The 12437-nt window shown below is 35.8% G+C and overlaps 1 protein-coding gene across 3 annotated transcripts in view; it reads left to right on the top strand.

The window, feature by feature from the left end:
* Positions 1-12437, top strand: part of ROCK1 (Rho associated coiled-coil containing protein kinase 1) — a 148404-nt gene that overhangs the window by 46292 nt on the left and 89675 nt on the right. The window lies entirely within an intron of this gene.

Raw genomic sequence — 12437 nt, 5'->3', positions numbered from 1 at the left:
TGTGGGTGGCTCAGTCAGTTAAGCATCTGACCTGTGTCAGGCCACTCTCAACAGGAAGTCAGCTTAAAGATTCTCTCCCTCTGCCCCTCCTGCACTCTTGCCTGTATGCTCACTCGTTCTCTCTCTCTCTCAAATAAATAAATAAATCTTAAAACAACAACAACAAGACTCCTCCGCAGCTTAATATTAAGGTACATATAGGAGTCTGCATAATGTGGGACATATTCCAGCCAGAAAGTATTGAAATGTAGTAAGGTTTCGGCAGACTTAATTTTTTTTGCATATTAGGTCATGAATGGCTTGCATAGTTTGGTAACTCTAGCACTTGAATGGCAAATGTATTACTGTTTCTGGGAGTTGGGGACAGGTTTATAGTCATAATATATTGGGATTAATTCTTGAATTCTCTAGTGAAGTGTAAGAATAATAGTACTTTCTTGAAGGACATGAAGATCAATAGATTATCATAGAGGGTGAAGAAGCATACTTTTTTATTATATGAAAATTTGATATAAGCTTAACATGTCATTGGGGAAAAGGTAGCTTATTCAGTAATTCGTATTGGATATCCATATGAAGAGAAAATGAGTTTCATTCTTTATTAGAAATGTAAAGACTAAGGTACTAAATGAAATTAGATAGTCTTCAAGTAGGCATTGTTTTTTTTTAAAAGAAGGGCTCTATGACTAGCAGGAAGGAAACACTGACAGATTTTTGCCTTTCCAAAACTATATATAAGGAAAGACAGATATATAAAGAACATAGATGGGCGCCTGGGTGGCTCAGTGGGTTGGGCCTCTGCCTTCGGCTCGGGTCATGATCTCGGGGTCCTGGGATTGAGTCCCGCATCTGGCTCTCTCCTCAGCGGGGAGCCTGCTTCCTCCTCTCTCTCTCTCTCTCTGTCTGCGTGCCTTTCTGCCTACCTGTGATCTCTCTCTGTCAAATAAATAAATAAAATCTCTTAAAAAATAAATAATGTAGACAAATTGAAAAAAATTATAGTATATTACCAATATAAGAAGAATCAATAAGAGAAACAATTTTTTTAAATGGACAAAGTAGCTGAATATGTAATATGAAGGAGAAAGGTTATAAATGACCATTGAACAGTTAACAGTTGAATAAATATATTACTATCTCAACAAATATGAGTTAAAATAAGAAAAAGACACCCCCCATCTGAATGAGTGAGTGAGAAATGAAAATTAGTGCATTAATTTGAAGGGCAGTTGGGCAGTATATTTTAAAACTGAAAGAGTTCATGAGCGTAACCTAATCTTTTATTTACTTAAAGAAATGTATCCTGCAAAACAGCTCTGCAAATACACAGGAATGTTCATCATAGTAAATATAAATGATTAGATCAAAAAGTTAGAACACAAATATGAATCAGTAGGAGAGATTTGTCAGCTATCCCACAATGTGTTCTGTAAATAGTGAGTTGCAAAATATCTTTATATGTGAATAAGTATAGATAACATAGTTTAAGAAATGAATATATTCCATTTAGTGTACCTTAATTTAAAAAATTTTCTGTAATGGTGGACACTTAAATTCCTTCCAGTTTTTCACTAGTATAAATAAGGCTGTCATGAACATTTCTGTGTATACAGTTTGGTGTATACTTGCTGCTTCTTTCTTTGGAGTGAATCCAGGAATTGCTGAGTCAAAAGTTGTATCCAATTTACATTTGGTATATAGTGCCAAATGCAGTTTATACCAAAAGGTAGTATAAAAGTTGGGATTTTAAAATGAAGCCATAAAATTGAATGAATTATGTAGTATGACCTAGGATATTACAAAAGCTAGTTTGAAGTTATTACTACTAAATTAGATTTTTTAAAAAAGAAATGTTAAGTATCCTATTTATTTTATCGATCTATTTTAAAAAGATTTACTTATTTATGTATTTGAAAGGCAGAGATCACAAGTAGGCAGAGAGGCAGGCAGAGGGGGAGGAGGAGCAGGGAGCCTGATGTGGGACTGGATCCCGGGACTCCAGGATCATGGCCTAAGCTGAAGGCAGTTGCTTAACCAACTGAGCCACCCAGGCACCACCACCCCCCGCCGCCTTTATTTATTTTTAAGATAAATCATATTATAAACTTATAGGGAAGTTGCAAGCATAAAGATTCCTGTATGCCCTGTACACAGGTTTACCGAATGTTAACATTTTATGTAACGTAGCACATTGACAGAACTAACAAATTAAAATTGGCATACTACTGATAACTAATTACATACCTTAGTTTTTCCATTAATCTCTTGTGGTTTTGGTTCCAGAATCCAGTATAGAATACTGCCTTGTATTCAGCTGTCATTTCTCCTTCTCATCTAGTCTATGATAGTTTCTCAGTCTTTGCATATTTTTTTTAATGACCTTGACAGTTTTGAATATTACTGATCAGGTATTTTGTAGAATGTCCCACAGTTTATGTCTGATGTTAAACTGGGTTTATAGGTTTATGATACCATGATTATCAGTGGTAATGTTAACTTTTATCACTTGGTTTAAAATAGTAGTCTGCCAGGCTTCTCTCCTAGAAAGTTATTATTTTCCCTTTCCATACCCTATCGTTTGGAATCTGATCACTAGCTCAGCCTTTGTTTAAGGGCAGGGGGATCAATAAGCTCCACCTCCAGACCCAAAAGGTTGTATATACTGTCTTTCACACAGCAGAATTTTTTTATTTTGATAGCCTAATTTATCAGTTATTTCTGTTACGGATTATGCTTTTGGTGTTAATGTAAAGATCATTGCAAACCCAAGACTGATTTGTTAAATAGCTTTGTTGAGATAGAATTTATGTAATATAGAATTCATCCATTTAAAGTATACAATTCATTGTTTTGTGTGTGTGTGTATATTTTTAGAGTTGTGCAGCCATTACCAGTCACTTTTAGAACATTTCATTACCTCTTAAAAAAACCCCATTTGCATTAGCAGTCACTCCCATTTTATCCCTAAGCTCCCCAAGTCCTAGCCTATGATTAATCTGTTTTATGTCAGTATAGATTTGCCATACATAATGAACATTACCTATAGATGGAATTATGTATGTAGTCTTTTGTGACTGACTTTTTGAACTTAGTATGGTATATTATTCAAGATTTATCTATGTTGTAGCACATATACTTTTTAATTGCCAAGCAATATTCCATTGTGTAGATATACTTACCACATATTGTTCATCTCTTGATAAACATTCATATTTTTTCTACTTTCTGGCTGTCATGCATACTGCTGCTATGAACATTTGTGTGCAAGTTTTTCTGTGGACATATGTTTTCATTTCTCTTGGGTAAATAGCTAGAAGTGGAATTGCTGAGTCATATGGTAATTCTATGTTTAGTGTTTTGAAAAATCCAAGATTGGTTTTTAGATATATACTTTCATTGTTTTGGAGTAAATAAAAGTGACTAGCTTTTCTGTTGTTCCTGAATAGGTAAGAGCTGCATGCAGTTGATTTGTCTCCATTTATAAGTAATATCATTAAATGTTTTTAATGTTTCAGGAAGTAGCATTTAATACCATTAAATGTTTTTAATGTTTCAGTAAATAGCATTGAGCATGTAGGTACATCAAGGACATACCCATGAATGAAGTGTGGTCTCTATCCTTAAGGAAATGGGAATGTACTGTATAATAAAGAAACATAGCTGTATAAACAATTTCAGTCCAGACTGATAGATGAAGTAATAGAGACATTGTGGTATTTCAAAGGAAGAGGGAGTTAGCATGTCTACTTGAGATCAACAATGGCTGAAGAGGAGATAGAGGAGTAGATCTTGTTTGATAGTAAGTTGGTCAAATAACGTGGGGCAAGTCATTTTAGGCTGATGATCAATATGGTATGGAGATATGAAGGTATGGTAAGGTATGGAGATATGAAGCAGTATGGTAAGGTGAACAATTGCAAATAAGTGGGCATTGGTAGCCTGTTGGGGGGAGTATCTAGAAATAAAAGACTGGAGAACCAGATAGTCACAAGGTCTAAAAGCCCGTTTTATGCTATAAGAATTTGGATTCCTCCCCCTCCCCAATCAGTGTCTTAAACTGGATTACTGTGTGTATGTGTGTCTGTGTGTGTGTACACTCGCAAAACATGGCTCATCTTCCTGGAGTTTGAATTTTATTTGAAGATTTGGGCATAAAATAATTTTTGCATTAAAACAGTCAGATTTTTATGGAATTGAATATTACATTGTACATTTTCTAGGTAAGTTTTATGTAATTTTCGTGCTTTTTAGGGATGCTTTGACTACTCTAAAAGTACACACAAGGTACACTAGGTTTCTTTAGGCAAAGAATAGCAGTATTTTGGTCAGTTTATTCATAGCTTTTATTACTGTATTTCATCCTGACATTTAAAAAAACTTACTTAACAATTAGGATGTTTCTCACAGTCTGTAGTGGTACATAAAATTATGGTGCACTTTATATTCTCAGATCTTAGTCTAGGTGGATATGTCTTTTTCTCATTAGAAAGCAATAGTCATTATAGAAAATTTGAAATACATAGAAAGTGTGAGGAATAAAATAACTGAAACCCCACTGCACTTAGAAGTGATTACAGATATTTTGCTATATTTCCTTCTGGTTTTTTTCTGTTCACACATGCCAGTATATACATATATATATATGTTTATATATTTGTGCAGTTTATTCTGTTTATTTCCTCAACATTATATGTTGAGTATCATTCTATGTGATTATTCTTTTTTATTTAAATTCAATTAACATATAATGTATTATTGGTTTCAGAGGCAGAAGTCAGTGATTCATCAGCCTTATATAATACCCAATGCTCATTACATCACGTGCCCTCCTTAATGTCCATCACCCAGTTACCCCATCCTCCCACCCCTCTCTCTTCCAGTAACCCTCAGTTTGTTTCCTAAGATTAAAAGTCTCTTACAGTTTGTCTCCCTTTCTGATTCCGTCTTGTTTTATTTTTTTTAACACAGTTTTAAATGTTGCCTAATACTTCATTATATGTATAGAAAATTATTTAATCTTTACATTTTAAAAAACATTTTATTGTAAAAATCTTGGTTCCACATTATATCTAACTTCCTTAGGATAAATTTCTAGAAGTAGAATTTATTTTATATGAATTGTGACTTTTTTTTAGAGATTTTTAAGAAAAATCATCCATTTGATTTCTAGAAAGTGAGATTGAAGAGTCTGATTGAAATCATTTTGAATTGCCGGTAACCCTGAAACTATAAATTCTCAATCTTTCTGCCTCTTTTGCTAACTGGGGATTATTTAGGGACTGATTAGCTAGCTAGTAGCCTTTCAAGACTTATGTTGTCTATTTGTGACTCAGTTTACCCATTTCATGCTTTGCTTACTGTGCTGTGGAGTAATATCTCACATCTCTGAATCTTAGCTTTCAGCCAGCATCACCTAGCTCGACAAAGTAGACAATCAGACATTGGTAAAAGGGTCTAATGGTTGTATAATCCTATTTATTTGTCTTGGAATTAATGAGGGCTTGCCAAATTTATAATTTTGCATGAGACAAATTCTGTAAATAACAAGTTGTTACTTATTATGGGAAGAACATAGAACATTATAAGAAGGATTGGAACTTCTGAGAATTTTACAGTTTTAAATAAGTGACTAGCTTGGGATTCACTGAAACATGACATTTGAGAACACTGTTGAAGTACTTGAGAGAATTAGCCAAGCAGATGTTTGAGGGAAGGGAATGGCATACAGAGGAACAGCCAGTGTGAAGGCTTTGGGTAGAATATGTCTGGCATGTTCGAGAGGCAGAGGGAGAAGCCATTGTGGCTGGGGAGGATTGAGCAAGAATAGTAGGATGATGTCAGAGAAGTAAGGAAATAGGCTAGGTCATGTAGAGTCTTGTTGGCCATTGTAAGGTCTTTGACTTTTACTCTGGCTGAGATGGCAAGGCATTAGAGAGTTTTGTGCAGAGGAGTGACATGCTCTGACTTGTGTTTTTAAGATTATCACCTAGGGTTAAGAATAAACTATGGAGTATGGAGAGTAAAGGATAGACACAGTGAAATCTGTTAAGAAGTGATTGTAGTAATTCTAGGAAGAGGTGATAGTGGCTTGGTCCAGCATATTAGCAGTGTTGAGAGTGGAAAGTCATCAGATTGGAGATAATATAATATTTCAGAAGTAGAGCTAACATGTTTTCCTGAATGATAGGATGTGGTGTGCAAGGGAAAAAATGGAGTCAAGAATGCTTCCTAAATTTCAGCAAAATTGAACTGTTAACAGAAATACAGGTAGAGGTTTTGGGTGAAACCATCTCTTCAGTTTCATACACATTAAATTTGAGAGGTCTGTTACCCAAGCAGATATATTTTATTAGCAATTGAATATATAAGCCCAAAGCTTTAGAGAGAGATCTGGACTATCCATAAAATTGCTTGACATGTAGATGGCTTTTAAAGGCTACCAAAGAAATAAAAGTAAACAGAGAAGAAAACACTGTGAAAGATTAAGACTTGAGATGCTTAGTGTTAACTCTGGGAGAGGAGGAGGAGCCAGCAAAGGCAACTGAGAAATGCTAATGAGGTTGGAGAAATTATCCTTAGCATGGTTGGAAGAATGTGGAAGTCAAGTAAAGAAAGTATACCAGCAGAGACCAAACTGTCAAAAGCTGCTGATATCTCAATATGAGAACTGAGAATTTGTCATTGGATTTAGCAACATGGTGGTAGGTAGCTTGTGACTTTGACAAGCAGCTTTGATAGAAAGGTAGTGGCCAGATCCCTCCTAACTGGATTTAAAAAGCAGACATGTAGAAAGACTTAGAAACTGAGAGGACATTTAAGGGCTTTTGCTGTAGTGAAGTTGAGTAATGGGGCAGAAGAAGCTTGTGAGAGAAGTAGGGTGAGGAGATTTAAGGTGAGAATGAAAATAAGCATGATAGGGGCACCTGGGTGGCTCAGTGGGTTAAGCCGCTGCCTTCGGCTCGGGTCATGGTCTTGGGGTCCTGGGATCGAGTCCCGCGTCGGGCTCTCTGCTCAGCGCGGAGCCTGCTTCCTCCTCTCTCTCTGTGCCTCTCTGCCTACTTGTGGTCTTTCTCTGTCAAATAAATAAATAAAATCTTTAAATAAAAATAAAAAAAAAAAAGAAAAGAAGTATGATAGATTCTGGTTAGAAAAGGGTAAAATTAATGATAGAAGAGAAAGAGGGTAGTATTGCTGGAGCCAAAACCTTGAACTAGTGAGAAAGGATGTGATACCACTGATGGAAAGATTGTTATAAAAATAACAGTATTCTCCTATAGCAAAGGGTGACCAAATATATACCTGCACATGCTGGCAGTTAAATATATATGCGTGTGTGGTGGTAAATCTGTGGCAGTTTTCTTCTGATTGTTTTATTTGATTCAGGGTAGTAGCCAAAACATCTTAGCTACAAATGAGGATCAGTGGGAGTGCTGCGCAAGGTTTGGGAAGATGGAAGAAAATGTAAAATACGGTTTCTAGCAGAGTGGAGAGTGAACAGACCGTGAAATATGCCAAGCAGAATTAGGAGCCAGCTTTAGATTTGTGATTGGGAATTTAAAGTGGATCAGTCAGCATGATTTTATGTATTTTTGCAGATTTATTTAACTGCATAGGTACTGACAAAGTTAGTTGAAGACTTGGATTTAACTAGAATCATGATTTTGCCAAACTAAGTGTAGTGAAGCAGAAGAGAACCAAGGTGTATGCAAGAGAGTGATTGTAATGACTGTAATTTAATCTGGAGAGAGACAAAAGAGAAGCAGTCAGTGCAGTGAGGTGTAGTAAGATGGGATAGGGTGAGTGGATTGGAGGTCTTGGTGGGGCTGGGGATTGGGAGTTGAACAGGAAAACTGCTAAGGAGTACTCCAAGAGTGTAAGATTTGAAATTGAAATTATGGGAGGATTATAATTACTGATAATGCAAGAACTAGTATGTGACCATGGAAATGAGTGTCTAAGATAAGGTACAGGATGAGATCATAATGTACAAGAAGAGAAATTAAAGGTATTGAGAGACCAGGTTATTAGAAGTGTGACCCATGGATATAATAAAAGCTCTAAGAATTTAATAAAGTATAATAAAAACAGGTGAATCCTGGAGAGGTTAGTAAACCAGGAACTAAAATTAAAATTGTCTGACAATGAAATGTTATGACCTGAGAGTCAGTAGGTTACAGCAATAATGAGAGGTAGTGGGAAATGCAACCTAGTAACATGAAAATCAAAGCTGGCAGATGGGGGTATAGAGATAGTAGTGGAGTTCACCTATCCCACTTTCAGGGCCAATGGTATAAGGCTTGCGAGTAAATGTAAAGGTCACCACTTGAGAGCTGCAAGGAAATCAGTGTCCTTTTTGGGGAGCTGGGTTTCAATTAGAGCAGGGATTGATATAGCCCAAAGGCTAAATCTGGCCCACCACCTGTTTTTGTATGTCTTATGAACAAAGAACGTTTTTTATATTTTTTAAATGATTGATGAAGGGTCAAAAGAAGAAATATATGTCTTGACATGTGAAAGTTATATAAAATTCAGATTTCAGTGTCCATAAATAAAGTTTTATTGGGACATTGCCACATTCATTCTCATGTATTGTCTGTGACTGGTTTTGTGCTCCAGTGGCTGAATTGAGTAGTTGTAACAGAAATCATACAAGACATTGTTACTGGTTCACACTGCTACTCAGCAGTATATTTATTGTTACTGGTTCACACTGCTACAAAGTGGTACAGTTAAATGGAACAGTTTTCATGTATTGTCACCATACCACAGCATTTTATTTTTTATTGCAAGTGCATACCACTTGTGTCAAAAACAAAAAAAGAAAACTGAACTTTGAATGTTGTCATTTTGAGGCACAGTGGACTGTGGATTGTTTTTGTGAAGTTAAAAGGCAAAGCATTGTGTTTATTTTGCAGTGACACTGTACCTGTGCTAGAAAAATATATATTGATGTTACCAGAGTGAGTCCTTATAATATTCCCAACTCACAGGAAAGCAACAGTCAGAAAAAATGGAAAAGTTGAAATGGAATATCTCATCAGAGAATTTTTTTTTAAAAGATTTATTTATTTATTTATTTGACAGAGAGAGAGAGAGAGAGAGAGATCACAAGTAGGCAGAGAGGCAGGCAGAAAGAGAGAGAGAGAGAGAGAGAGAGAGAGAGGGAAGCAGGCTCTCCGATGAGCAGAGAGCCCGAGGCGGGGCTTGATCCCAGGTCCCTGAGATCATGACCTGAGCTGAAGGCAGTGGCTTAACCCACTGAGCCACCCAGGCGCCCCTCATCAGAGAATTTTCTTCATAAAAATAAAAAAGGAATGTGGCTGTGACCTTACATTATTAGTTCGTGAGTGATTATTAGCCAAACAGGGAAAGCCATTCACTAATGGTGAGTGTTTGCTGCAGTAAAAACAAAAACAAACAAAAAAAACTGTAGAGAGAAAAATTTCCTTAAGACTGTTAGCTTTTTGGCAAGAACCGTTGCTCAAAGAACTGAGGTCATTGAGAGCAACATCAAGTCAATTAAAAAATAAGATAAACAACTTTGAGTGATTTTCCTTGACTCTTGTTTATTTGAGGAATCAGTGCTAAGTTTGAAGGGGAAGAATTATCCTATGTAGTCTTCATGGCAAGAATATTTTTAAAGAAGTTGAGAAAATACTAATTGCAGCTTAAAGAGGAGTCTGCTGAGGTGTGTTACAAGTGATAGTAGTTAAAATTATGGATAGTACAGAAAAAGGCTTAGTTGGACAAACTGACAAAGCTTATGAAAACAAGGCCTTTAAAGCCTACAGTTATTTTGTATTGTATATCAGCAGGTACTTTGTGGAAAATATTTGAATCTATCATGTGTTATTGAACCACAGTGTGGGTGGTACACACATTTACTCTTATGGCCTTACATCATCAGTTCTGTGAATTTTTATCAGAAATTGTAGCTAAACATCCAGTTTATCTCAGTATAAACTAAGTCGATGTCTTAGTGGTGGTGCTGTTTAATTGTGTGTGTGTGTTTTGCTTTTTATTTTTTTAAGGACTGTTATGGGGACTGAATTGTGTGTTGTCCCCTGCACCTACCATTCATATGTTGAAGCCTTAACACCCTAATGACTGTTTTTGAAGATAGGGTCAGTAAGGAGGCAGTTAAGGTTAAATGAGGTCATAAGGGTGGGGCTCATAAGGGTAGGACACTGATCCTTACCTTGTCCCACATCCACACTAGAGGAGGTCAAGTGAACACACAGATGGCAGCTGCCAAGAAGCCAAGAAAAGAGGCATAACAAAATCAAACATGCTGGTCCCCTGCTCTTGGACTTCAGGCTCTAGAACTGAAAAAAATGAATGAATATTGTTTAAACCACTCAGTCTGTGGTATTTTTTATGGCAGCACGAGCTAAGATAGAGACCAAGTTGAAGGCTTTTAGAGCCACTCCCAATTGTTAATTGAGTTTTCATTAAATACTAATAGACTTTGGAAGTTATTTCTTGTTAATGTTTCTTAATGAATACAGCCTAAAACTAAAAGGCAAAACAACACTTTGATGCCATACTTAAATGTAATAAAGCCATTTTGACAACTAATGTTGTTTGAATCATGTATCAAGCTGCTTTATATACTTCCTGTGCTGTTAGAAATTAAAACAGGAAGCAAGATCATCATTCCCACATAAATTTGCAGCAGATATATTTTCTGAGCTCAAACAGACTTTTCAGCCTATTTATGGCTCTAAACCTCCCGTAACTAGAGCTAGGGATACTTTCTCAACCTCACAGGCTATTATGTAACACATCCTGGTTCAGGACTTTATAAACTATCATCTGAAAATTTACAGTACTCCTAAAATTCTCCCCACCCCCAGTCTCGTTCTTATTGAGTTCATCTTTTTAAATATTTCCCAGAGTGGTTTAGCTGAAATGTAAATTTGACTGTCGTTTTTCTGCCTTATTTCTCTTCATGGTGCTTCTCAGATCCCACAGGACTCGAAGGGGTTGCTTTATGGAACAGTATAAAGTAGATGAAACTCCAGACCCTCTCTGATATCCTGACTACTGCACCACTACCTTCCTGAAGCAGAGCACTTTCTTTTCTATAAAATTGAATTGTTTTAAATTGTATTGTGAGAAAATATTTTTTTCTGACTAAATACTAGTTCTGTAACTGCTGGCCTACAGGTAAAATTCAAGCTTCTTAACCAGTTTGGGGCTCTCCAGCGTCTCCTTTGAACACTTATCACAAACTTGATACTTCCGCAGCACAGAGCTTCTTGTATGTGGTTCCTCTGTGCCTTTGCTTGTATGGCCCATCTGCCTGTAGTATTTTATTGTCTTCCCCCCACCTGGCTAACTGCTGTGCTTCATTTTAGCTTGTTTTGGGTGTTACCATTTTCAGAAAGCCTTTTCTAGCCACCTCCTTCCCAGGCAGGTTTGGGTTAAGTGTCTTAGTTTTCTACAACTCTGTGCTTATCTTCCTTAGAGCTTTTTTTTTTTTTTTTTTTTAATACTTTCTTTTTCATTGTTTGTTTCTGTTCCATTTGCTAGAGTTTAAACTCCTTAAGAGGAGAAACTATGTTTTAAAGTTATCTTTATATATAATCTACAGTGATTCTATAGAGCCTATATGGTAGACACAAATAATTGTGCAGTATATTATTTCTGTATCTTTCTGATGCATCTTGCAGTTGATATGTAACCTAAAGTGTACTTATGTTACCTTTGTGTAAAAATTTGCATTTGCATGTGTTTATTGGTCATAAGGCACACAAACACTTGAGTTTAAATGTACTTTTAAAAAGAAAGACACAAATATAATATAGAGTTTTTATTAACAACTAGAACTTCAGTTTAATAGCTGTTCTGTATTTTGTACATTCTGAAATGTGAAGCTTTTCCATGTAATCTCATGCCAGTGTTGACCCATGTGGATTAAAATAGCCCTATTTTAATCTATGACCAAATTAGGAATTAGAATATCTTTCCAGTGGGGATTTGTAAATTATTGTAGTTTGTAGCGTGACAGGTTTATATAAATAATTGCAGTGATTTGCACTGTGTGTTTTAAGTTAAAATCTAGGTTCAAATAGAGAAACGTATTGATGCAAGTATTTTTTTCAACATTGGATAGCTTCAATTATGTATATTTTCTTGAAGAGATTATCAAAACTGACTTGATAAAAAGAAAATTTTATTTCACTAATCTAAAATATGTACCCAATATCCTTCAGTGCAGATTTGCTCTTTACTTAACTGTTGTCCTCGATGTGTGTTAGTAGTGTATTTATTTTCTGAAATATCTATCAAGTTAGATTTTAATGAAAATATTTTATTAGCTAGAGTGAAGTCATCCCAGAATTTATCTAGAACAATTCCTTTTTTCCATTTTGTATTTTATTTCTTCAGTATTCCAGCATTCATTGTTTATACACCACACCCTGTGCTCATGC

The sequence above is a fragment of the Mustela nigripes genome, chromosome 8 (genome assembly GCF_022355385.1).
Source record: "Mustela nigripes isolate SB6536 chromosome 8, MUSNIG.SB6536, whole genome shotgun sequence".
NCBI classification, from domain to species: Eukaryota; Metazoa; Chordata; class Mammalia; order Carnivora; family Mustelidae; genus Mustela; species Mustela nigripes.
Note: the sequence above shows the minus strand (reverse complement) of the source record. Positions and strands in the feature narration are given on the sequence as shown.